The 25,106-nt window shown below is 37.7% G+C and overlaps 1 protein-coding gene and 1 pseudogene across 2 annotated transcripts in view; both read left to right on the top strand.

The window, feature by feature from the left end:
- Positions 1 to 25,106, top strand: part of SLC44A5 (solute carrier family 44 member 5) — a 350,669-nt gene that overhangs the window by 91,361 nt on the left and 234,202 nt on the right. The window lies entirely within an intron of this gene.
- Positions 22,414 to 23,970, top strand: LOC118540011 (elongation factor 1-alpha 1 pseudogene; annotated as a pseudogene).

Consider the following 25,106-nt stretch of genomic DNA (forward strand, 5'->3'; position numbering starts at 1 on the left):
CCCGTCATCATAAAAGGAGAATGAGAGGTAGAACAGTAAAAAGCTACCTACCTATAGCTGAAAGCTCCCGTGTCTCAATTGAGTAAATAAGATGTATTGCCAAATATGCAAAACACTAGGCAAACCTGTTTGATTATATTTGCTGATCGTAAAATTTGACTTACAAAGTACTGCATATAATTTTGTCATTTGAGAGAGGAAGTATATTTGCAGAACTATAAATGAGTTCTCTCATCTTGAAATTAGCCCATATTTGTAACTACATTAAATTCATTTTATGGAAAATTTACATGCCTGCTGATTTATAGAATACGATTTTAATAACAGTATGTACTGTCTACCACTGACCATATCTGACTTTAATCCCTTTGCAGAGAAAAACAGACTGATTGCATGGCTCCTACTGTATTATTAAAACAGAAAATATTTTTAAGACTAACGTCAAAATAACTGTACAGCATGCAAATGTTAGCATCAAACTTGAAAACTATTATTATTTTAAGGATAATAGAGATTTAAGATAGTAGAATGAATGCTGTATTTTCCTATGCATATCTTAAAAAGGCAGCATAAGGTTCAAACTTATAAAGAGGAAAGAGGAAATCATAATTAAATTGACTGAAATAACATCAAATTTTAGTAATATGGTGCTATTTAAATAGTTTTATTATGAGAGTTTATTGCTGGTTCCTTGACATATATATTTAAGACTAGATGTATGGAAAAGAGAAAGCTGACACTGAACATGTTTGGTGTAGTGTTCCATTACGTGTGACCTCTTGAGAACCGTGGGCCAGAACTAGGTTTTAAGAAACATTGGTTGAATAAAAGAATGGTATATTTTCAGGCTATTCAGTCCGACATATTGTCAGAAATAGAAGTCTTAATTTATACATAATCATGATTTTTTCTCTTTTTTTTAAAAGATTTATTTATTTATTTGAGAGAGACAGAGAGAGGGAGAGCATGCATGTGTGAGTTGAGGGAGGGGCAGAGGGAGAGAATCTTCCAGCAGAATCCCAGCTGAGTGCAGAGCCCAGTGCAGGGCTTGATCTCACCACCTCAAGATCATGACCTGAGCCAAAACCAAGAGTTGGAGGCTCAACTGACTGAGCCACTTGGGCCCCCCCAACTCATGATTTTTTCTAACAATTTTAAAGTTAGATTGTATTCTTATCCAACTGTCCAAACGTGACAAGAACCTTAGCTGTTTTAAATAGCCATTGATTAGTATCCTCCTATTTCTCTCTAGTTTTTGTTGTCTAGAATTTTGGTTTTTCATTTTTAAAAAGATTTATTTTATTATTTATTTGAGAGGGAGAAAGCTTACATGAGTGGATCTCAAGCAGACTCTCAGCTGAGCAGGGAGCCTGACGCTGGGCTTGATCTTACCACCCTGAGATCACGACCTGAGACGAAACCAAGAGTCAGACATCCAACTGACTGAGCCATGCAGGTGCCCCTAGTTTTTCATTTTTTAAACACATAGGTACGTTACTTTTTTGATAGTCATTAATAATTTAGCAACACTCAAAAATAAATTTCTATGGTTATTATTTCTTAAGAACCACACTTTTCCTCTCTTTTTTTTTTTTTCCAGATAAAGTATATCCTCAAGTGATTTTTTTTTAATGGATGGCTTGCTTTATATTCTATTAATCATTATATATCTGAAGATGTCAGTATTTTATCTTTATTTATACACATATTTCCTCAGGATTTTGAAGATGCTGTTACATTGTTTTTTGGTCTTTCTTATGGCCAGTGATTCTGTTGTAGATTTAATTACTTCCCTCTTGCGGTTAATATGTTTTTTTTTTCCTCCGATAGCTTTCCTCTTTGTCACTGCTTTATCATTTATTCATACAATTATATCAGTTGTTGCATAATGTATTTGAGGCTTGTATTGTTAAGTGCATATATATTGGTAGTGCATATGTACTAACTGGAATATAAATATACCTTTGTCCTTTTTGACAACTGGTTTGAACATGTGAAGTTTAAATGCCATCCAAAGTTAATTATGGGGGGAAAATCGTCAGACACGGCCAAAGGCCTGAGATCCTCTGATAGTCTCTATGTACTATTGTTCTTTCAGTTTTGAAAATCAGACACCTAACACAAAGTAGCTTAAACAAAAAGGAATTTATTAGCTCAAGTAATTGCGAAGGGCAAGGATGAAGCTGGATGTGTATGAAATCAGGAAACTAAATGCTTCTATAATGCTCCTTCCATTTCTCTACATTTGGTATTTATTTTCTTCTACTGTAGATGGGCCTCTTCATATGATAGAGTCATGCTCTTTGGGACCTCAGGGCTTATATATGAAGAGCTTTGCAATCATATGACACAGGGAACTACTTTGCGAGCTCCATGTACAGAAGCCCTAGGGAAGGGCTTTGATCCTCCCAACGTTGGACATTTGCCCATCCCTTTTCTAATCTACTGTGCCCAGGTGGGTGGGTAGCATGATGGACCTAGTCTGTTTGATAGGCTGACATGATGGTCAAGCAGAGTGGAGGTGGGATTTGTTACCAAATGAAGGGGGAAGGGATGCTGAGAAGATAAAAACAGTAGCTACTGCTACCCTGTTTTTCCCTTTTCCATATTAGGAACATGACCCATCTTTAATTTTAATCCTGTTCTATCAATGTATCTCCATTTTTGCCCTTATGACTAAGCCTTCATTTGTCTTCACTCTAGGTATTTAATTACTTCTTCATATGTCTTCGTGGCACGCTGTGTTTCCTTTATGGAATTTATCACTTTGCCTAATAGTTATATCTGTGTATGTCTCCCTTATTAGACTTTAATCTCTTTTTGGTAAGAAATTGTTTCCTTTTCATTTTTGTGATCTCATTTATTCATTCATTCAGGTAATCCTCACGTAGGGCCTCCTCTGTGCCAGGCTCTAGGAGAGCCACTGGGCAAGTAGTGGACACTCAGTGAATACCTTCTTCAATAAAGCTTTCTGTATATTCTGAAAAAAACATTTGTTGTGCTACTAAGGTTTTGACAGGCTAGATGCTTTCATTTCATTTTCCTGTTGTTGTAATTTAAAAGCATGAAGTCTAGAGAATGACCTTTGAAATGTTACACATGATGTGCATTTCAAGGGAAGAAATTTGACTGGGCACCCCAACCTCCTCACTGTGTTTTAAGTTGTGCAGGGATGAGGCAAAAGAGGAAAGCAAGCCAAAAATCTCCTCCATGGAGAGATGAACCGCAGGCCTGATACATCCCTGTTTTCATTAAACCAAGGAACATACCCATAGTGTTCCGTCAGCTGCAGGCTATTTGAAGATTTTTTTTTTTTAAGATTTTATTTATTTATTTGACAGACACAGCGAGAGAGGGAACACAGCAGGGGGAGTGGGAGAGGGAGAAGCAGGCTTCCCGCCGAGCGGGGAGCCCGATGCGGGGCTTGAACCCAGGACCCGGGGATCATGACCTGAGCTGAAGGCAGACGCTTAATGACTGAGCCACCCAGGCGCCCCTGAAGATATTTTTAATGCTATAAAGTCACTAACATAAATTCCAGTGCTTCTCGGGGTATCACTAAATAAAACAAAAGGTAGAATTAAAAAAATGGAAGAAATGAAAACCCATATTCTACCTTCTGACTACACTTGTCATAATCATAAAAACCTTTTAGAGTTGTTTCTTTTTCTAAGACAAAATCACTTTTCTTTAGAAATAAGCAACTAGGGACGCCTGGGTGGTTTAGTCGGTTGAGCCTCCGACTCTTGGTTTTGGCTCAGGTCATGATCTTGGGGTGGTGGGATCAAGCCCTGCATTGGGCTCTGCACTCAGCTGGGAGTCTGCTTGTCCCTCTCCCTCTGTGCCTCCCCCTGCTCATGCTCTTTCTCTCTCTCTCAAATAAATAAGTAAGTAAATAAATAAAATATTTTTAAAAAAATATAAGCAACTATTATTCCCATCTTCCTGAAGACCCTGTGATGTTACCAAAAGCCTAATTAACACAGTGTGTGAGTGTGTGTGTGTGTGTGCATGCATGCATATGTATATGCATGTCCATGTGTATGAGTTTGTTAAAATCTGTGGCACCCGAAACTCTAGAGATTTTCTGAGAACAACTGTGTGTTATATTTGTGTGTGTGTGTGTGTGTGTGTGTGTGTGTGCATATGAGAATAAAGCATCATAGAACCAGGAGGTGCCTTAAAAAGTAGAAATTATACTTATTCATCCAGTTTTATCCCATAGAGGTGTTCTTTCTCACTATTTTCTTTTACTTTATGCATCTTGTTTCTTATACCTGTATGGCTCCTCCCCTTCCATGTATCAAATTCGTGCTCTTCCTTCAACTGCAAAGTAACAGGAAATCCCTAACTCACATGAATTAATAAGAAAATCTATTATGGGACATAACATTTCCAGGGTTGGTTAATTCAAATCTTATTGACATCATTGAGAACTTAGGTTTTTGCCATTTTGAAAGTCTTTGATTCTCAGTGTATCAGTTTTGACATCACGCAAATTTATTTTGTGGTTGCAAGATAGCATCACCACTAGTCACAATGTCCTGCTGAAAAGGATACATCTTTTCCCATGTGTCTGTTTTTCAGAGTGGGGACATCTTCCCTAGCTGACTTCCCCTCACAGCTCATTTACCAGGATTGGGCCACATGCCCTGACTAAATCAACCTCTAGAAAAGGGAATGGGACTAATACGATTGCCTTGGATTAACAGAATTTACTTCTGAGGAATAAGAGGGAAGGGTGGATCCTGGAAAAAATCAGGATCCTCCAGTGGGGAAGAAAGGAGAATTGGGTTATCAGGCAGATCACCCTTGGTGTTGGCTTTGCTCACCTAGAATATAGCTCTCCCTGAACACTTCAGGTAAAATTCATCTTTCTTTTTATGCTCCCAGTGCAAACTTGAATGAGCATTTTGTTTCTGTTATTTGCCCTTAAAATAAATTACTGTTAACATTTCATTTGAAGTTTATCCATAATATTACACCCCATTTATAACCCATGCTACCTTTGTTGGCAATGAAGTTTCCATCACACCAAAACAGATACCAGCTTTTAAAACTATTACAGTATGATTCCTTACAGATACATTCCTATGTCAGTAACAATATTTTCTTTGTTGCTTTTGAGAATATACCTCTACAATCTTAATATTAGATGCTGTTCCATCCTGTGTCTCTGACCTCTGGGTTTTGCCTATTGTGAACACTTACCGGAATAATGGAGTGGACATGGTCAGGAGTGTTGAAGGGTGGTTAGAAAACAATGGAATCTGAGAGGCAGAAAAGTTTGGGTCTAACATGTGGAGACGTGTAGCTTAGTTTTGGGAGAGAATAAAACTCTAACATTATTTTAAAGCACCTCTTACAAATTGTTTTCTCTTTAAAGAGCAATAGTGGCAAGATCAGATGAAGACTGTGGTAATAAAGCAGGAGTTGAGTAAATAGTCTCAATAATTATCCTTCAGATGTTGACCTGCTATGTAACAAGGAGTAGTTTGGAGAAAAATGGTCTTTTTATAAATAGTAAACATACTTCTATAGAGAGACCAGTCCTATTAACTTAAAAAATGCCTTTATCCCAATGTGTTTTTAATGGAAATCCCAGAAAAAAGAAACCACTGGTGGGTGATAAATACAAGAAATCATGTAATTCACAAAGATACCTCAAATGCCTTCATTAAAGACATAACCAATTTTAAATGAACAAATACATTAATATCAGTGTTTAAATATAACATTCTGTTTACTTAAATCAGTAATTACTATAAATGATAATGATTCTTCATATTCTTAGATATCCAATGCATTAGTCGTTCCTTTGTTGGCTGAGATACGAGAGAATCAGAGCAATTATAGGTTTTATATAGTGATTTATAGGAAGAATAGATTATTTAGATAAATATTAAATGGAGGCATGTTGCCTCACTGTTTATTTTTTGTAATGTTTTATTAACCTTCTTTATTTTTTTTTAACATTTTACAATGTAATGTTTTCATGCAGAGTTGAGGTTCTAATGGGTGTGAATTTTAATATCCTTATTAGAAATCAAATACCCTAAGGGGGATTCAGCATGTAATAATTTATGTGGCATCTTGTTCTTTCCTTAATTTTTCATATGGGTTAGTGTATAATGAAACTGAGTAAAGAATTAATATTCTTCCTTTAGTAGTTATAAATAATTTGTTTTGCTTATAAAAAATGAGTAAATTGCTGTTCAAAAGTTGATGACTTAAGTGGTTGGTTCTTAAATAACCTTTCTTGAATATTAAAATATACTTATTTTATGTCAGCTTCTTTGAAAAATTGTTTTATTATCTTTCTGTTTTCTTGACTTGCCAGTGTAGTCCATTCATTCATTCACTTGATCACAGAAAGCAATGTGACCCAGACTCTACTGACACAAACAGACCACTCAGTTTGATGCTTCTACTTGCCTCTTTAATGCTGCTTCTGGTTTTTCAAGGGCTTAAGCTTGAAGAAGGCTTGAATAAAAACATCGACCTTGTATTCTATAGCCATGGTCATTTGCTGTGCACCATTGATGATAGAGCATCTGGGAGCTGGCAGGATGTTTCTGTTTTCCATCCAGTTGTTTTGGTTGTCAACACACTTTAGTCAGTGAGGCAAAAGTTATGGGGCAGAAATTTGGAGAATCTCTATTTTTAGTTCACTAAAGCTCTCTGACCCTTCTCTTCCTTACACACATGAATTTTTATTGTTTGTTATATCTACCCTCTAAATTCACAGAACAGATCTTGGGCTTGTTTTCACTAATGAAGTCTCCTTTCACTTTGGATTGGAGAATAGCTCTCATAGTTTTAGAATTGGTCTCAGCTATCATTGACGTTCGACTTAATTATACACATTTTTAGCAAGTTGTATATATGTCATCAGAGCATTTCACCACAGAACATATAAATTAGTTCTATAATTACAGGGAAATGTCACACGCATCTCATTATCACATGGCAGAATTTGTCTTAGAGAAATAAGTAATTTCATTCTAAGAAAAGGATAAAGTTCAAGTATTTCTGGGTTCTGCCAACACCTTAATGCATAATTGAATAGGAATGAATCTGGAGGATTAAATATGAGAGATGAGAATGATTTTCTAAAAATCCAAATTATTTGAACAGTCCTTTTCAAATCCAGATAGAAATTGCTCCATACTTTGTTACTTTTATTTAGACTTGGCCAAAAATCAATGGAGTGTCTTGCCCCAAGGGCCTCATAGATGTGATCATAGTCCAGTGAGATCTGAATCAACTCTGCAGGTAGCTTATGTGGATTATGTCTTGAGGCTCTGGATAATTTACTAGTCCTGTGACATCCTTTTCTATGCAGTATGTGTGATTCACACTTTTCTTCTTCAGATTCTTTGAAAGTATACTTATACTTGTCTCTTCCTTCATTTTACTTGTTATAGTTTATAGTTGTGGATTTATTTTATCTCTGTCTTGCGTCTATTCTGACCTCTCAGGGTCTGTAGACTCCAAAGGAATAGACACACATAGTAGGTGTTCAATAAATACTTGATGACTGAATGCATGATGCTGGTGTCAGGGCTGGAACTAAACCCTAGATCCCCAGAATTCTACTTGTTGTCTTTAGCCACTGTGCACTTCTACCATAAAATATATTGAATTATTTTTCTCCATAAATGAAGTAAGTCTCCACATGGTTTAAATTCAACCAACATCTCGTTTCCATGTTGTATTTGGGAAGCATAAAAGAAACAAGCGATTAAGGCCTCCCTCAGTATGTTATTGATGTGTAATACAACATCAAGAATAGTAAGATGCTGAACAAAAAAATGACAGTTTCTTTTGACAGCTGAAAAGCTTCTACTTTTCAAAAAGTCTGATTGACTCTGAAGTCAAAAGCTACCTTCTTGAAAGATAAATCATTTATTTGTGGGTTTTTTTTCCTCAGAATTTTGGCAAATTGATAGGAAAAGCATAAAAATAGGCTTTATTTCTATGGAATTCAGCCTCGTTAAGCCATGCTTATTTTCATTAAAAAAAAAAAAACCCAAACTGATTATTCAATACCATACCTTATACACACACACGTGCACAGACACAGAAGCCCATCCTGCATTTTTTTCAAGTACAAATTATCCTGGTGGCTTACTTGATTGACTTAGGTGTGAAAGAATTTTCTTGTCTGTATCAGGGACAGATATGTCAAATTTTTTCAGATTCTTTTAGCAGCAGTCAGTTCATTTGCTGTCTTGAGTAGAGCCTTCTGAAGTTTCCTTCGTGGAAGAAATAGCATATTTGAAAATGGACCAGCATTTTCTTTTCTTTTTTTCAAGATTGATTATTAATTAATTAATTTATTTATTTTAGAGGTAGAGATAGAGAGAGAGAGAGAGAGCACGCATGAGCGGGGAGAGGAGCTGAGGGAGAGGGACAAGCAGACTCTGTGCTGAGCGCTGAGCCCCATGTGGGGCTTGATCCCATGACCCTAAGATCATGACCTGAGCTGAAATCAAGAATCGGATGCTTAACTGATTGAGCCACCCAGATGCCCCTAAAAATGTACCAGCATTTTCATGTTACTATGTTATTACTAGATAAAGCAATTTATATAATTTTGGAATTAGAAGGTTCCGTAGAGATAATCTGGTCCAATACCCTCATTTATTATTTATTATTTTTATAGTAACAAAATTAATTTGTATTTACATAATGCTTTTTTGAAGTGTATTTGAAATAAAAAAATTGTGCATAAGAGTCTTTAAATAAAGAATATTTTAAAATTTTCTTTCCTCTTAAAATAGAGAGGGAATTTAATCCCCTGAACATTTGAGCAACTTTTGGTTCCAAGATCTTACTTATGTCTGCATTTGGATGTTTCTTCTCATATTTTCTAAACCCTAGCTAGAGAATATCTGTTTCATCTTTTTTCAATTTATGAGGACTTTTTGATAAATAAATTATCCCATATGCTATTAGATAATTTGTGAGTTTAGGGAACAAAATGTCTTTAAGCTTCTTTTGAGGTTAAGGATGTTCATAATAATAATAGTAGCAGTAGTTATAAAGGACATGTTGAATTTGGGATCAAAGCTTGCTAGCTTTTTAATCACATTTAAGACCCTCTTTACCTTGTAATTTCAGACTGAGTAATCTCCCTCTGAGACCACACACTACTCTTTCTCTCCGACAGGGCGGCTGGTGCAGTTTTCCCTATGTCCTGAGGTGGCAAGCCATTCATCTCATCTCTCCTTTACTGTTTTCTACGTGTTTACGTTAGGAGCTTTCCTAATTTATTATTATGCCCAGAAAATAGTAGATGCTCAGTAAATATTAGTTGAAGGTGAATGAAAATATATTTGATTATATTTTCCCCATAAATGTTATTTATTCAATTTTCAAGTTTATCTAGCTGCTAAACTTAACACATTCATGTGACTTTATGTTACTTAGTAACATATCATACCGTCTATTCTATAAATGAATTTTTTTAGTGTGTCAGATTTCCCTGAAAATCTGATGAAGTAATTTAGGAAGAAAAGGAAATACATCTGAAGGGGAAAAATGAAACTTGTCCTTAATGCTTCAAAACAAAAGATTTTATGGTTCTTAAAGGCAGGGACTATGCCATATGTTTATTTTATGATCTTCTGTTTTCATCTACTATTCAAGTTAAAGAGAAGATTCCTGTTAAAGTTTTAGAGCTTTATAAAAAAGGAATTGTAGTAGACTCAAACTCTTGATATTTTAGGACCAAAAGGAATTTCAGAAATAGTCCAATCTAGTCTTTTCATTTTTCAGACAAGGAAATGGAAACATGAGGGATTGTTGCCATTAGCATAGTATATGTATATAGGGACTAATAATAATAACTAACACGTATTCAACACTTAGGCTACTGAGTATGATTCTAAATGCTTTTCATGTATTACCTTGTTAATCCTGATAACTCACTGTTGAGGTATGTTTTGTTCGTCAATGAGAAAAAGAAGCCCCGGCAGGTTAAATGAGCTCCTCACCCTCACACAGCTAGTAAGTGATAAAGCTGGGATTTCGATCAACGTATTTAACCTTTCTGAGCTTCACTCTTTTTTTTTTTTATTATGTTGATCACCATACATTACATCATTAGTTTTTGATGTATTGTTCCATGATTCATTGTTTGCGTATAACACCCAGTGCTCCATGCAGAACGTGCCCTCTTTAATACCCATCACCAGGCTAACCCATCCCCCCACCCCCCTCCCCTCTAGAACCCTCAGTTTGTTTCTCAGAGTCCATAGTCTCTCATGGTTCGTCTCCCCCTCTGATTTCCCCCCCTTCATTCTTCCCCTCCTGCTATCTTCTTCTTCTTCTTCTTTTTTTTTTTTAACATATATTTTTTGTTTCAGAGGTACAGGTCTGTGATTCAACAGTCTTACACAATTCACAGTGTCTGAGCCTCACTCTTAATGCATGTGCTATATTGCCTCTCTGATTAGAGCCGATATGTTCTGAGCCCTGATTCCTAAGCCTCTAATGTTTCCCTAGTCCCTGAAAAGTTTAGAGATGGCTGAGTGTCCTTAGTGAGGAAGAGATACTAGAGCAGCAGTGGAAATAGTGGGGGACAATAACAAAAGGAAGCTGGTGAAATGAGAATAGGATACCAGAGGTCTCTTAGGAGGAGGAATGTGGTGTGGAATTCTGGATGAGCAAGTAATCATAAAACATTATGGGAAGAAAATAGATCTTTCTGAGTAGCCAGTGAAATGATATTTGTTCAGAGGAATTTAAACTGATTTCCTTGCTGTTGGAGGGGTGGTCCTTCCCAAGAGGAGGAGCAAAGCGAGAGATGATTGCAAAGCTCATCTATGGGAATCTCTATTAGATACCTTCCTCATCATGCCTTTCCCTCTTCTGAAATAAATTTGCTATTGTGATTGTTATTTGTCTTTTGAAAGGATTCCTCAAATGATACTGGAAGGACACCTAGACAGAGGACGTAAGGGCCACTCTCTTCATTTAGCTTCTTGCTGAGGTGTGAATATTTAAGAGATGAGGCGTAAAATCATCACTATTGATGTTATTTTGCCTTGTGAGGGATTCTTTCATAAATGACACAGAGGGCAAGTAGGAAAGGGCAAAGAACTTAGACTCCTCATTTAGTTTCCTGCTGACATGTGAATAATTCAGGGGTGGTGCACAGCATTTTTATTTAATATCATTTGTTATTTCATGCAGGCAGTTGAATTGCTGGAGATCTCTTACGAGAGGTCTTACTTAGTAGGACCATCTTAGTAGAGTAGCACTAGGGAAGAATTCGGAACTATTTGAAAATTCCAGTTACTAAGGTGTGTCTTATAAACCAAATTATATGAAAGGAACACTTATATTGTTTACCATAAGGTTAGTACAAGGCAGAAGTTTCTGGATTTTTTTTTTTTAAAGAAACACACTAAGATCATGGATTAAATGTATTTAAGTAAGAGAAATTCAGGGTATAAAATTCCATTGATTATGGTTCTGTCTTGTATTGCCGTTTGGAAAATGTGCTTCAACCACATAATCCTAAACCCCAGAAAGCAAACAGTTAACTTGGCCTCCCAATTGGCAATAAAAAGACAAAACACTGTAGTCAAAGGTACACATAAGTGTCTTACTATCAAGGAGTCAGTGGCCTATATCTTAATTTTATGAATGACAATAACTCTAGTTTGCTGATTACCAAGCCAGGAAATGTTAAAGTCAGAGGAGAATATTAATATTAAGGTGTCTATTTGAAAGGATTATTATTATAAGATTGAAATAATGTGTTCTAATAGGTGACTGTAAATATATATAAAGATAATTATCCTGGGGCATGTCTAACTTAGCTTTATCTTGCAGTGTTACCAAATGAATCTAATAGGTCTAGACTGGACAAATTTACTGTAGACAATGAGAGCCTTGGAAATGGTAGGTGCAGAATGTATGATAATGAAATAAAAATATATATTGTTAGAGGCTTTTGCCTTTCTCTTATCAGATTGTTACCATTTTTCTTTCCCTGGATCTTAGAATAAAACCTGCAATTGACTGAACTGATTTAATGAAGGAGTGTTAAATATTCAACAAGGCAGCAAAACTGCTCACATTTTATTAGCATATAATTTTGAAGAAACAAAACAAGTCTAAAGAAAAGACAGAGTCTGAGGCATAAAATAAGGTCATGTTTTACGGACTAAGTTATTTGGCCTCTCTGATTTTCTATAACACAGCCACATAGAAGAGCCGTAGAACTTGTACTTATTAGATTGGTTACATTACCTCATACTAAATAGTCCACTGACATCTGGTTTGGACATATTGTCATTGGAAAAAGTCTGAAGGGGCTACCACAAAGATAAAAGATCATCTTATTAAAAAGGAAGGTAATTTATAAAATTGTGGGAAGCATGTGAGAAAAAAATAAGGCTAAGACCAAGAGAAAGAGCTTATAAAATAAGTTGTTGATGATGTGTTAGAATCAGAGAAGCTGAATATAGTCATCTGCAAAATTATCGTCTCTTGAAAGTAAACATAGAGATGTTTCCAAACCAAAGAAGAGAGATTAATGAAACACGTATGTACGGATGGATTTTGATCGGGGCATATAGGTAAGTGTTGTTAGCAAAGAACAACTAAGTCCCAGAACAAGTCCCTCTCCCCAATAAACAAACAAGCGAAACCCCATTCTTCTTTCTACCTTACCAAAAACTGTGTGACATAGTTAGTGTAAACCCATGCCATCAATTTAGGAATTTTGCTTTGGAAACCAGCCAGTGAAGTTGGATTATATCTTCAGACATCATCTTCTCTCTTTGGAAAACTACCAATACATTTTCATTTTACCAGCTGTTTGTTTGTTTTAATTTTTAACCAGCATTAAATTTAACAGCTTTATTCAATTCTTGGCTCTTGAATGTCCCTGAAGAAGTTTTTGAAGGATTATGCAAAGCGCTGCTCACTTTGGAACTTCCATGTAGGCCCTGGAGATGTTGGGACATGCTTGTGAGTAATTTTTAGGCAGAAAAAAAGGACAGCCAGCTGAATGCTTGACTGTAATTCAATCGGGAAGTTCTGATGGCATTCTAAAACTGGAAAGTACAGTTTGAATGCTTTATGAATAATACCACATTGCGGACATTGAATTACAGCTAGTATTTTTACTCGAGGACTAGGAATACTAGGAACATAAAATAATTTTATAGCCAGTTACCTTTGAGGTTGAGGGAGATGACAATTCATCACACCAGAGGTCTTTAGTGCATGCCACAAAGAAAGATTGTAATATGTATAGGAATGAAGGCTTGCCACTTGTTAATCTGTAAGGAGAAGGATTTTAATATAGAGGACACTGTGGTCTGCAAAGTGTTATAGGGATTGCGATATGAGGACAGGATTGAAATGCTTTTGAGGACACCCGGGTTGCCAGGGACACGATTCCTAGTCCTCATACACACCACATTTATATTTTAATAGGAAAAATTCTATTGAGAGTAACCTTTCAGCGAGGGAATATTATCTAAACAGAACACAGTCATTTCAGCTGTTAGATGAAAAACTTATATTTTATGGGCCTAGAAAGAAGTGAGTTGAATGTTATCATAAGATAACACATGGTCCTGAGGCACCCAGGGGTGCTGGTATCTCACGTCCCAGCACAGGCTCAAAAACCCTTGCCCTGCCTGATAATTTGTCAAAGTTATTTTAATTTGAGCCATAACCAATTATTTATGTAAAAATATACTGTAAAGATGATAGTCGGAAAAAAAGAGATGATAGTTGGAGAGCAAGAACATGAAAATGTATTTTTTTCAACCTTGTTGAGATTAATGAACCCTCAAAAACGTTATTAACTTTGCAGAATGAGTACCAAGTCTAAACAGCTCTGCATTTAAAAATGTCTTGGCTCTCAGAAGAATGAATTAAGTTGATACTCATGACTGAGCCGGCACATTTTCTCCTGCATGGTTCACCCTAAAGATACCTTAATTTTTGCCACAAAGGCTTTTTATTCTAATTTTGCTCTTTGGTCTTGTTTTGAGAGCTCTATTCCCAGTGGCATGGAAATACGAAGAATTGATGCCCCCGTGAGGCTCATGGTTCAATTCCCTTTGGCATTAGGTTGGATTTCACTATTTTTTAAACCCAGGGATATGTGCTCTGCCGATTATCTTGAATAAGCCAGAGTTCTACTAGAATGTGGTGTCTAATCTCTCCCAGTCTGCTTTGTGGGGATGGAGAGAATCTGAGCAGATTCTCCAGGACATGCCACAGAACAGTCAGGGGCTGGAAAATAAGAATGATTAGGAGGTGGCATTACAAATACAGAACAGAGGAAAAAAGCCTTAGTGGCTCCTTGGTTATGGTTCTTCAGAATGAGCAGAATTTTTGGACAGAGGATGTTAAGGAGCTTTTTTTTTTTTTTTTTTTTTTTTTTTAATCTTCCCTGTGAATAGAATAAGAGTAAATGACCTTAAGCAATGACTCGAAGGGTTTAGAGACTGAGCTAAGAAAAAGCTGCCAGTCTAAGATAGTCTGCAGAAGAAAATTAATAAGAAATAGAGGGTAGTGGAATGCCAGAGAGAGGAAACATCTTGAACAAATTAGAAAAGGAAAACCAAAAAAAGTGATATCTGAAAAAGAGGCCTTAGCTGTGTGTATCCTCTCAAGAGGGTGATTGCTTGATTGAGGGATTATGTTCTCCGGGCCGTCACTGGGGGACAAAGGAGATGGTCAGGTAGAGGCAATGATCCTGAAAGCTACCTATGCTGGTCCTCCCTCCCTTTCTTTTGTCCTTGTTCTGACGTAGTTCAGTGTGTGTGTGTGTGTGTGTGTGTGCGTGTGTGTGTGTGTGTGTGCATGTATTAGATTGAGAGAGGGATTTGAAATAACTTTCCCTTGTTGAAAGGAAGGTGTCAAATAGAATGACAGTCCCTCTCTCAGAAAAATTTCCATCCTGGGGATCCCCTTTAAGGCAGAGATTCAAGCAATGATGAGAAAGGTGCCTTTAGACTTGCCCTGTAATGAGATGTTACAAGCCATTAATTTTATGAAACTCCAAAGAAACCACAACCAGGCCATTAAAAGGGGGAAAAATAGATCTTAGAGGAATCACTGAGAAAATACTAACTTTCCAAGTTCAGTGAATGAATTTGACTCCGTTTTCTTCCCCCCCCCTTCCTCTGTTGCAGTTGAAGCTATTGTGCTTAATTAGTTTTTGCCTTTCCCCCTGAAACTCTTGTAAATGCTTTAGTTCTAGGGTTTTCAAGGAATTAGGGAGCTAGAAGCCCCAAGAAGGGAGGACTTCAAAACAGAAACAGTCACTCAAAAGACTTTAGGAGCTCTCCACCGTTCTGAAGATGAAGTCCATGCTCTTAGTTTACAAGGGGTCACAGGCTCACACCTCTTACTTCATCCTCTAGCTTTATTTCTCTACCTGTGCCCCCTACCCTCACTCCTGTACTTCTCTCAGTGTTTTTACATGCCATGCCTCTCCCACCCCTGGCCTTGGAACATCCTGTTTCCTCTTCTTCAAACTCCTTTCACTAAGCTAACACCTACCCATGGTATAGATTTAGCTTAGGCTTCACTCTCTCCAGGAGGCTAAACCCCAATCATACACCCTTCTCCTCCAGTTATGGCCCCTTGGATGTGCCTTCACCACACCTTCCATATTTTGCCAGTCATCACACTATGTAATAATTTAGATGCCTATTTACTTCACTGTGGTTGTCCTCACTGGACTACACATTGTACTGTTATGTTCCAGAAGAGTTCTTATAGACTAGCTTTTGTGGAAAGATTATTTCAAACTTGGAGGCTTACTTTTAGTTGTGGCAGCAGGTCGGGAACATTTCTAAGGGGATACCAACTGTGCAGTCACTGTTTTCTCTGAGTGCCCATTCTCTCCCATCTTTGGGTATTTTTTTAATGGGGGTTGTAAAGTACAAACCTGGGGTTTTGAAAAAAAATGGAGGTTTTAATTTCACTTGTGGACGTCATTAGGGAGTTTGTTGGTGTTGTTTTTAAGTCCTTCTTGTCCTGAGGATTGACTGGAAAGCTTGGTTTTTATCAAAAGCTTTTACCTTTCTAGGGTCATTCCTTAGTTGCTCTTGCAAAAACACCTAAACTGTGGGAATACCTCTAATGTGATTAAGTGAAGTGGTGGTGATAAGTACTTGCCTCTAAAGAAAGTTTTTGGTGCTTAGGAAATATGAAAGTCATCCTTGAATGCCTCCTCCCTTTTAACTGAGTTTTTTCATTGTGAGAGGCAAGATACATCGACTACTTTTCATTTGTCTCATAACCAGGGCATCTTACCCCAATGACACAATATTTTTATTCTATTATACTCCATAACATTTGCTAATGTTTTTTCTGCTAAGCTGTACACATACTGGTTTCAGAATGATATATCAAAAGGAAAAAGGAAAAAAAAATCTTTCAGCTAAGAATGGTAATAAAATCTACTTCTGAATTGCATAATTTTATTGTCTTAAATGGCAGGCACATAGTGTTAAAAAAACAATGCTTATTATGTTGTAATTTATCTTATGCAAGTATTTTCAACATTCTCTCAGCAATCACTCACTCATCCATCTGCATTATCCCAGCCACATGTAGCCACTGAGCACCTGAAATGTGGCTAATCTGAATTGAGATGAGCTATAAATGTAAAACACAGGCTAGACTTCAAAAACTTAGTAAAAAAATATTTAAAAATACTTAATGAATAATTTTTATGTTGATTATAAGTTGAAACTGATGATATTTTGGATATATCAGGCTTAATAAAAGATATTATTAAAACTAATTTCGTTTCTTTTTACCTTTTAAATGCAGTCATAGAAAACTTAAAATGACACACATGGCTTACATGTATGCCTTGCATTATATTTCTATTCTACAGTGCTGGTCCAGCCAGTGTCTAAATAATGAAGACTTTTGTTTTCTTTTGCTAGAAAAGGAGATATTTAAAATGTCACTATAGCAATTAAAACTTGGTAACTGGTTGACTTGTAGGAATGGGATCCCCCAAAGGCAATTAAGTATCCCTAATGTCTTGGGATAAACCACTCACAATACTATTAATAATAATAATGACTCTAGTGAACTACTAATATGATTACCTCTTTGGGTTTTTGGAGGATTCAGTAAGACAATATGTGGAAAGAAGTGACCTAAATAATATTGCCTTATGGAGAGAAGGGTGCAGGTGAAAACTATCAGGGAACAATGTAAAAATTATTTTCAAACATGATATGTAGTAATAATGTGCTCCGTTATCTATGGATTCAATGAATGTGTAAGAGAATAGACTTCTTTTGGTTTATGTGAAGACTTGTCATGCCAGCAGCATTGATATGTAACTATATAATCTGTGTAACCATCTCTTTAAATGGTGTGTTATATTTTATTTAATTTATATATTAACCTTTATGTCAGTCATTCCCTTATTCTTGGCCACTGGGTTGCTTTCGTTCCCCCCCCCCACCCATTATTAATGTTGTGGTGATAAATATCTGTAAAACTCTATATTTTGGGTAATTTTCTAAGGATGTCCAACTGATTTTGAAATAGATAATGAGTTATGTAGGGATGGAAAAACCATTCAAATTCCTGGCTAAAACTGAACAAATGATCCAACTAGGAGGTAGTTGAATATAAACTGTTTCTCATCTGTCTTGCATTTCTAGGGTAGAAAAGATATATGGGGCTAAGATTTACCAAATATTCACATGAGGTTGTTCCTATTGTGAGAACATTGGCAATAAAATAGTAATGAAACCAGCAGATCTTTTGGATATTTCAATATCCAGATCTTGTTAGAACTGAAATCTTCAATGTAGAGTTTTAGCCCCATTGAACAATTGTCTCTAAAGCCGTCCAAAGGACTCTGAGAGTGTGCCCTGCGGCTATACAAGGGCTCATAATTGAAGAGCATCACATGTGAATTAGCTAAATCTGCATACTGGGTTTGGGATGAGACCATTATTTGTGTTTTAGACCTTTCAGTTCCATAAAAAAAGGTCTTGGAAGAAAGGTTTCATTTTGCCCATGACTGTATGTTCGTGAAAGTTTTATTTTCAGAGCAGATGTTTGAAGCCCCAAAAGCTGCGTTTACATTTTGTGAATATATTTATTGTCTTAATCACACAGAGCTTCTGTTACTGGTAGTAGGTTAGAAATTGCAACTCATTCCAAATAACGTTGGGCGGAAATAGGAAGGCAACGCAAATTAAGGCAGAGCACTTTAATAATGATCTTTTTTAAAATACAGCTTCTCATTATCATAATGTTACAAACCCCGTTTGTCACCAGAGTTCCAGAGTTCAAGAGCAAGTGTTGAGAGCTGCTACAGCAGTGCTCATTCATATGGAGAGAACAGAGCAGAGAATGTATATTCAGTGGGGCCGATTTGTGTAGTTTACGTTTTATGCATATAGAGCTGTTAATTTTAATACAGTTGCCCTTACTCTCAAGAACACCTGCTACCCGAACAATCGAGTTATAAAATCAACTCTCCCAAGAATTATTTCCTACTTGTATTTCTTGGTTTTAAGAGCAATGCTTGAGCACTGCTTCTGTGTAAGAATGTTTTTAAGTTTCAATTACTATGATACTGGTTGAACAATTAAAAGATTCTAGGCACCTTGCAGACCGTAACTGTTGCCCCTGCATTGGACATCATGATTTCTAATGATGGTATGCTGATAATCTGACGTTGCAGGTATGGGAGGAAAGGTATTCCGTTTAGAATCAAAGCATCTGGGCTTGGGTGCTGGCTATGTTGGGCCAGTCACCTAACTTCTGAGAGCTACTGAATTTCCTTGTTGGAAATTGAGTGCAGAGTGGATGGTCCTGATTGTTTTGGATCTTGGTCTGCATAATTTGTTCATCTTTCCCAATCCTTGTGTCAAATAAAATGAAACTTTTGTTTAAGTGACACTCCTAGGACACTGTCTTTTGCCAATACGTCCTCTCACTCTCTGAACTCATCCATTCCCATTGCTTCAGTTATTCAGATGGCATCTAATTCTCTATTTTTCACTTGGTTTTCTTTCCTGAGCTCTATACCTATGTTAATTTCACCTGCAAATTTCTACTTGGAAATGCCACAAGTATCTTCAAACTCATTATGTTCAATACCAAACTCATCATTTCCACCAATCCCTTGCTTTTTCTCATTAATTCCACATATACTTATTGACTGCACACTTTATGAAGGCATTGGGCTGGAAAAGGAATGATAGCACAGTTCCTTCACTAAGATCATGCACTAATATAAATAAATATAATTTAAACAAATAATTTCAACATGTGATAGGTATTTTCTTCCTTAATTTTTGGAAAACTAGGTACTATCCTTGATTCCTTTCCCCTATTTCTTAACACTCCCAATCAATAAACTTCTTTATTTTTGCCTTCCTGACTATCTCTCAAGTTTATTTCCATCTCTTTATCCATCTATAATGTAACTACCTTAGTTCAAGCCTTCAGCATTTCTTTACTGTATTATTGCAATAGCCTTCTAATTGTCCTCCAAGCCTCTAGACCTATCTCTCTCGAATCCATTATCTATACTATTATCAGAGTATATTATGTTTTTCCAGATAAAAACTCTTCAGTAGTTCTGCATCACCAAAAGGATAACACTTAAGGTTCTTAGCAGGACATTTGTTCCCTTTCTTTTTACTGCAGGCTCATGACCAAACCTTTGCTTCATGCTTTGTATCCCAGGAATACTGAACTACTTATGTTTGGTTGCTATCCTCCACAATGTGCCATTTATCACCCTCAAACCTGCACTTTTTTTCTTCTTCTGCTGGTAATACTTTTTCTAACTCCCATGGTACCATGTTTTGATTATCTCTTATTCTTTTTTTCTTAAGGATCTATTTATTTAAGACAGAGAGAGAGGGAGAGAGCACAAGCAAGAGGGGCCGAGGGAGAGAGAGAATCTTAAGCAGACTCTGTGCTGAGCGTGGAGCCCCCTGTAGGGCTTGATCTCATGACTCTGAGATCATGACCTGAGCTGAAGCCAAGAGTAGCACACTTAACCAACTGTGCCACCCAGGTGCCCCTAATTATTCTTTAAGACTCAGCTAAGATGAATTTTTCTTATCCCTTCTAAGGTGAGTTAAGTTCCCTTCTCTATGGATTCACTTATCACATAATGTTGAAATTCTCTGTTTATGTGCCAGGTTTCATTCACTAGATTACAAGCTTGTGGAGAATAGGGACTGTGTCCTATTATTCTCAGTCCTTATATTCTCAGTGTCTGGTACATGGTAGGTGTTCAGTAAGGGTTTGTTGAACTGAATCAAAGGATGTGGCTCCTGCCTTTCTCCAACTTCATTTTGTGCCATTTTCTTCCCACTCTGTTGTCCCACTTCACTGAACTTAGAGTTCTTTGGAAATGCCACGGTCTAGCTTCTTGGCTATTTACAGGAATGATGCTGTTCCACTGCCTGTAATACCTTTCCCCCTGCTTCTCTGTGCAGTTTGTTACTATTTATTCTTTAAGCCTGACCACTTGACTTAGGTATCTTCTCCTCTAGGAAGCACCCATGCTTCTTCCCCCGCATTGCCATTTTATGACAGATGAGAGGTCCACTTTTGTGTTCTTAAAGTATTCTTTGCTATCACAGCACTGTTTATACTGATTGTCCTTTTAGTTACTTGTCTTTCTCTCCCACTAGACCAGGACCTCTGTGTCTATCACTGTGCCTACCTTATAGTAGGCACTTAATAAAGCTTTCTTAAAAAAAACAAAACAGCATTTTTCCTTCTTACATTAAAGGGAGAAGAAAGAATGGGGCACCTGGGTGGCTCAGTCGGTTAAACGTCCCACTCTTGATTTTGGCTCAGGTCATGATCTCAGGGTTGTGAGATCGAGCCCCACATCACGCTCCATGCAGGGCATGGAGCCTGCTTAAGATTCTCTCTCTCCCTCTCCTTCTGCCACTCGCTCTTCCCAGTCCACCCCCTCTTAGGAAAAAAAAAAAAAAAGAAGAAAGAATTAACATTTTGAGAACTTAGTATGTGCTGTCACTATGCCAGATATTTATCTACATAGTTTGTGGAGAAGAGCAATTAGAAGCAAGAGGCTTGGCAAACAAAGCATTTGCAATTCCATAATCTTAGATCTGTGCTTACTCATAGGCTCAGGAATCTATGTTGTTTCCCACCCCCCCCGCCCCATGTGCTATAAAATTCTGTCTCTCTCATTAGAAAGTGTGTGGACCTATTGGGGAAGTCCACAGATAGTTTATTTTGTAATATTCTCTGCTTTATTGGAGGAAATGCTGTTTAAATAGACTATAAGGTGCTTCTTAAACTGGGGCAAGCATTCTCTTGCGGGTGTGAAACCACAGAATAAATAGATATATCTTCCCGGCATGTGAATATTTACTCCTAGCTACAGATACTTCTAGTTAAAGAGGGTGACCTAAAGCCATCTGATTGCTACTTTCCTCTCTGAACACATAAAAACAATAAAACAAACAAAAACAACACCCTCCCCACCAAATCTGCAAAGAATATAAATCAGAGAAGAAAACTCTGTTTTTAAAAAATTATGAAGAACTATCAGCCAAATATAGTGAACTTTGGATCAAATATGAGAGACCACTGAGAGCCCAAGTAAACCTTCTCAGACCTTGACTGAAATAGATTCTAGAAACATAAATGTCAAGAGTCCAGAAGGCTTATTCAGTGATCTTTTGATTAAGGTTAATAGACACAGGGGCAGGGGAAGGCTATAGAAGTGAGGAATGTTCCTGTGGAGTCCAAGTTCCATACCCAAGGTCAGTTCCCATTCTACTCCCTAAGACTCCATGGGAGTGGTGCATAAAGGAGAGCCACATGGGCTAGCTATCCCAGTTACCTGCCACCTAGATTCATGGCTAAGGGAGATTGCAAAAGGTAAGGTTCATTTTCTGTCAAAAAATGAAAAAGGAAAGCTAATATTATCAGAAGCTGTAATTTAAGGTCTTTCTCTGTAAACCAGGCCAGCCTTGTGAATGTCTGCGCCCAGACATGGAAAGACATCATTGAAAGCTGCAGATTTCCCTAGCTCAAATAATCACAAAAATAAATGTATAATTACAAACAGTGACAAAATTACAGAGTGCTATGACAGTGTATAATAAGGGATCAGCATCATCTGTGACCGGGAAACTTTCCTTGAGAAAGCAGTTTGGGTTGAGAGCTGATGTATGAGTCAGTGAGGCAAATGGAGGAGAACATTCTTATCAGAGGGACTAGCAAATTCAAAATATTTGTGGCAGGTGAGAGCATTCTGTGGGTGAGAAACAGAGAAGGCAAATGTGCCGGGGTTACGGAGAAAGGGAGTGGGATGGAGAGAGGAGAATGAGAGGTGAGACCAGAGGAAAAGAGGGTAAAATAGCTTTTTCGCAACAGGTTTGCCGCCAGAACACAGGTGTCGTGAAAACCACCGCTCAACCTAAACCAAAATGGGAAAGGAAAAGACTCACATCAACATCGTCATCATTGGACACGTAGATTCGGGCAAGTCTATCACTACTGGTCATCTGATCTACAAATGTGGTGGGATCGACAAAAGAACTATCGAAAAATTTGAGAAGGAGGCTGCTGAGGTGGGAAAGGGCTCCTTCAAGTATGCCTGGGTCTTGGATAAACTGAAAGCTGAACGTGAATGTGGTATCACCATTGATATCTCCCTGTGGAAATTCGAGACCAGCAAGTATTATGTGACCATCAATGATGCCCCAGGACACAGAGACTTTATCAAAAACATGATTCCAGGCACATCTCAGGCTGACTGTGCTGTCCTGATTGTTGCTGCTGGTGTTGGTGAATTTGAAGCCGGTATCTCCAAGAATGGACAGACCCGTGAGCATGCCCTTCTGGCTTACACAGTGGGTGTAAAACAACTAATTGTTGGTGTTAACAAAATGGATTCCCCTGAGCCACCCTACAGCCAGAAGAGATACGAGGAAATCGTTAAGGAAGTCAGCACCTACATTAAGAAAATTAGCTACAACCCTGACATAGTAGCATTTGTGCCAATTTCTGGTTGGAATGGTGACAACATGCTGGAGCCAAGTGCTAATATGCCTTGGTTCAAGGGATGGAAAGTCACCCATAAAGATGGGAATGCCAGTGGAACCACACTGCTTGAAGCTCTGGATTGCATTCTGCCACCAACTCGTCCAACTGACAAGCCCTTGCATCTGCCTCTCCAGGAAGTCTACAAAATTGGTGGTATTGATACTGTCCCTGTGGGCCGAGTCGAGACTGGTGTTCTTAAACCTGGCATGGTGGTCACCTTTGCTCTAGTCAGTGTTACAACTGAAGTAAAGTCTGTTGAAATGCACCATGAAGCTTTGAGTGAGGCTCTTCCTGGGGACAATGTGGGCTTCAATGTCAAGAACGTATCTGTCAAAGATGTGCGTCGTGGCAATGTGGCTGGTGACAGCAAAAATGACCCACCAGTGGAAGCAGCTGGCTTCACGGCTCAGGTGATTATCCTGAACCATGCAGGCCACATCAGTGCCTGATATGCACCTGTGCTGGATGGTCACACAGCTCACGTTGCTTGCAAGTTTGCTGAGCTGAAGGAGAAGATAGATCATCGTTCTGGAAAAAAGCTGGAAGATGGTCCCAAGTTTTTGAAATCTGGTGATGCTGCCATTGTTGATATGGTTCCTGGCAAGCCTATGTGTGTTGAGAGCTTCTCTGACTATCCTACTCTGGGACGTTTTGCTGTTCGTGACATGAGACAGACGGTTGCTGTGGGTGTCATCAAAGCAGTGGACAAGAAAGCAGCTGGAGCTGGCAAGGTCACCGAGTCTGCCCAGAAAGCTCAGAAGGCTAAATGAATATTATCCCCAATACCTGCCACCCCAGTCTTAATCAGTGGTGGAAGAACAGTCTCAGAACTGTTTGTGTCAATTGGCCATTTAAGTTTAATAGTAAAAGACTGGTTAATGATAACAATGCATTGTAAAACCTTCAGAAGGAAAGGAGAATGGACCATTTGTTTTTTTGTGTGTGTGTGGTAGTTTTATTAGTTTTTAAAATCAGTACTTTTTAATGGAAACAACTTGACCAAAAATCTGTCACAGAATTTTGAGATCCATTAAAACAAAAGTTTAATGAGAAAAAAAAAAAAGAAAAGAGGGTAAACTATGTAGGACTTTAGTGTTCTCCTTACTGTATCCTAAGAGCAACGAGAAGCAATTGAAAGGTTTTAATCAGAGTTGTGACATGATTAGATTTGCACTTTAAAATGACTGTAACAAAACAATTGATTTGGGAGCAAAGGAGAGTGCAAATGTAAGAACCCAGTTAGGAGGCTATTGTAATAAAACAGGTCAGATGTGATGATACTTCAGACAAGGGATGTGACAGGGAAGATGGAGGTAAATGGGCAAATGGGAGTTTTTGTGAAATATATTGGAGGCCCACAGACCTAACCTCGTGATGAATTAATTGGATTTTGGGACATGTATGACAGAAACCCCTAGTTGTCCCCAGTATCTACTTTTCTTTTCTTCCTTCTAGAGATAGTACCACCTACCCCACCCTGACTTTGAACCCTATTCGTGACCACCTAGCTAGAGTCTGCATTGGTCAAGCTCCCTTTTAGTTAGATGTGATTATGGACTAAATTTGGACCAACATCTGGGTCCTTTCCTAAAATACAAAGCTGCTTGCCCTGGACTCGAACATGGATGTGGTGCTGATGATCCAATTTCCACTTATGCAAACTTAAACATCAACTTAAGGGCTAGCAGAAGATAGAAAAAACTTAGGTTCTTCAGTGACCTTGTGGAGCAGAGTCTCCCCCTTGGCTCGATTCTACTCACTTTGCATTTTTATGCATGATGGAGATCATTTCCTATCCTGGTTGAGTCACTGTATTTTTGGAATGCTTTGTTTCAGCAACTTAGCCTAATTATTCCAGGTGGTGGGAGAGGACTGAACTGGATGAATGGTAATGTCATTCACTGAGATGGGAAGCATTCATTATCTCTTTCAGCTTTGAGTCATTTACATATGTGATTAAATATTATTTTGTATCTTAATTTGAGTAATTGATAAAAATACTTCAAAACTAGATGCCTCTTCCT

Source organism: Halichoerus grypus, chromosome 5 (assembly GCF_964656455.1).
Source record: "Halichoerus grypus chromosome 5, mHalGry1.hap1.1, whole genome shotgun sequence".
In the NCBI taxonomy this organism is placed as follows: Eukaryota; Metazoa; Chordata; class Mammalia; order Carnivora; family Phocidae; genus Halichoerus; species Halichoerus grypus.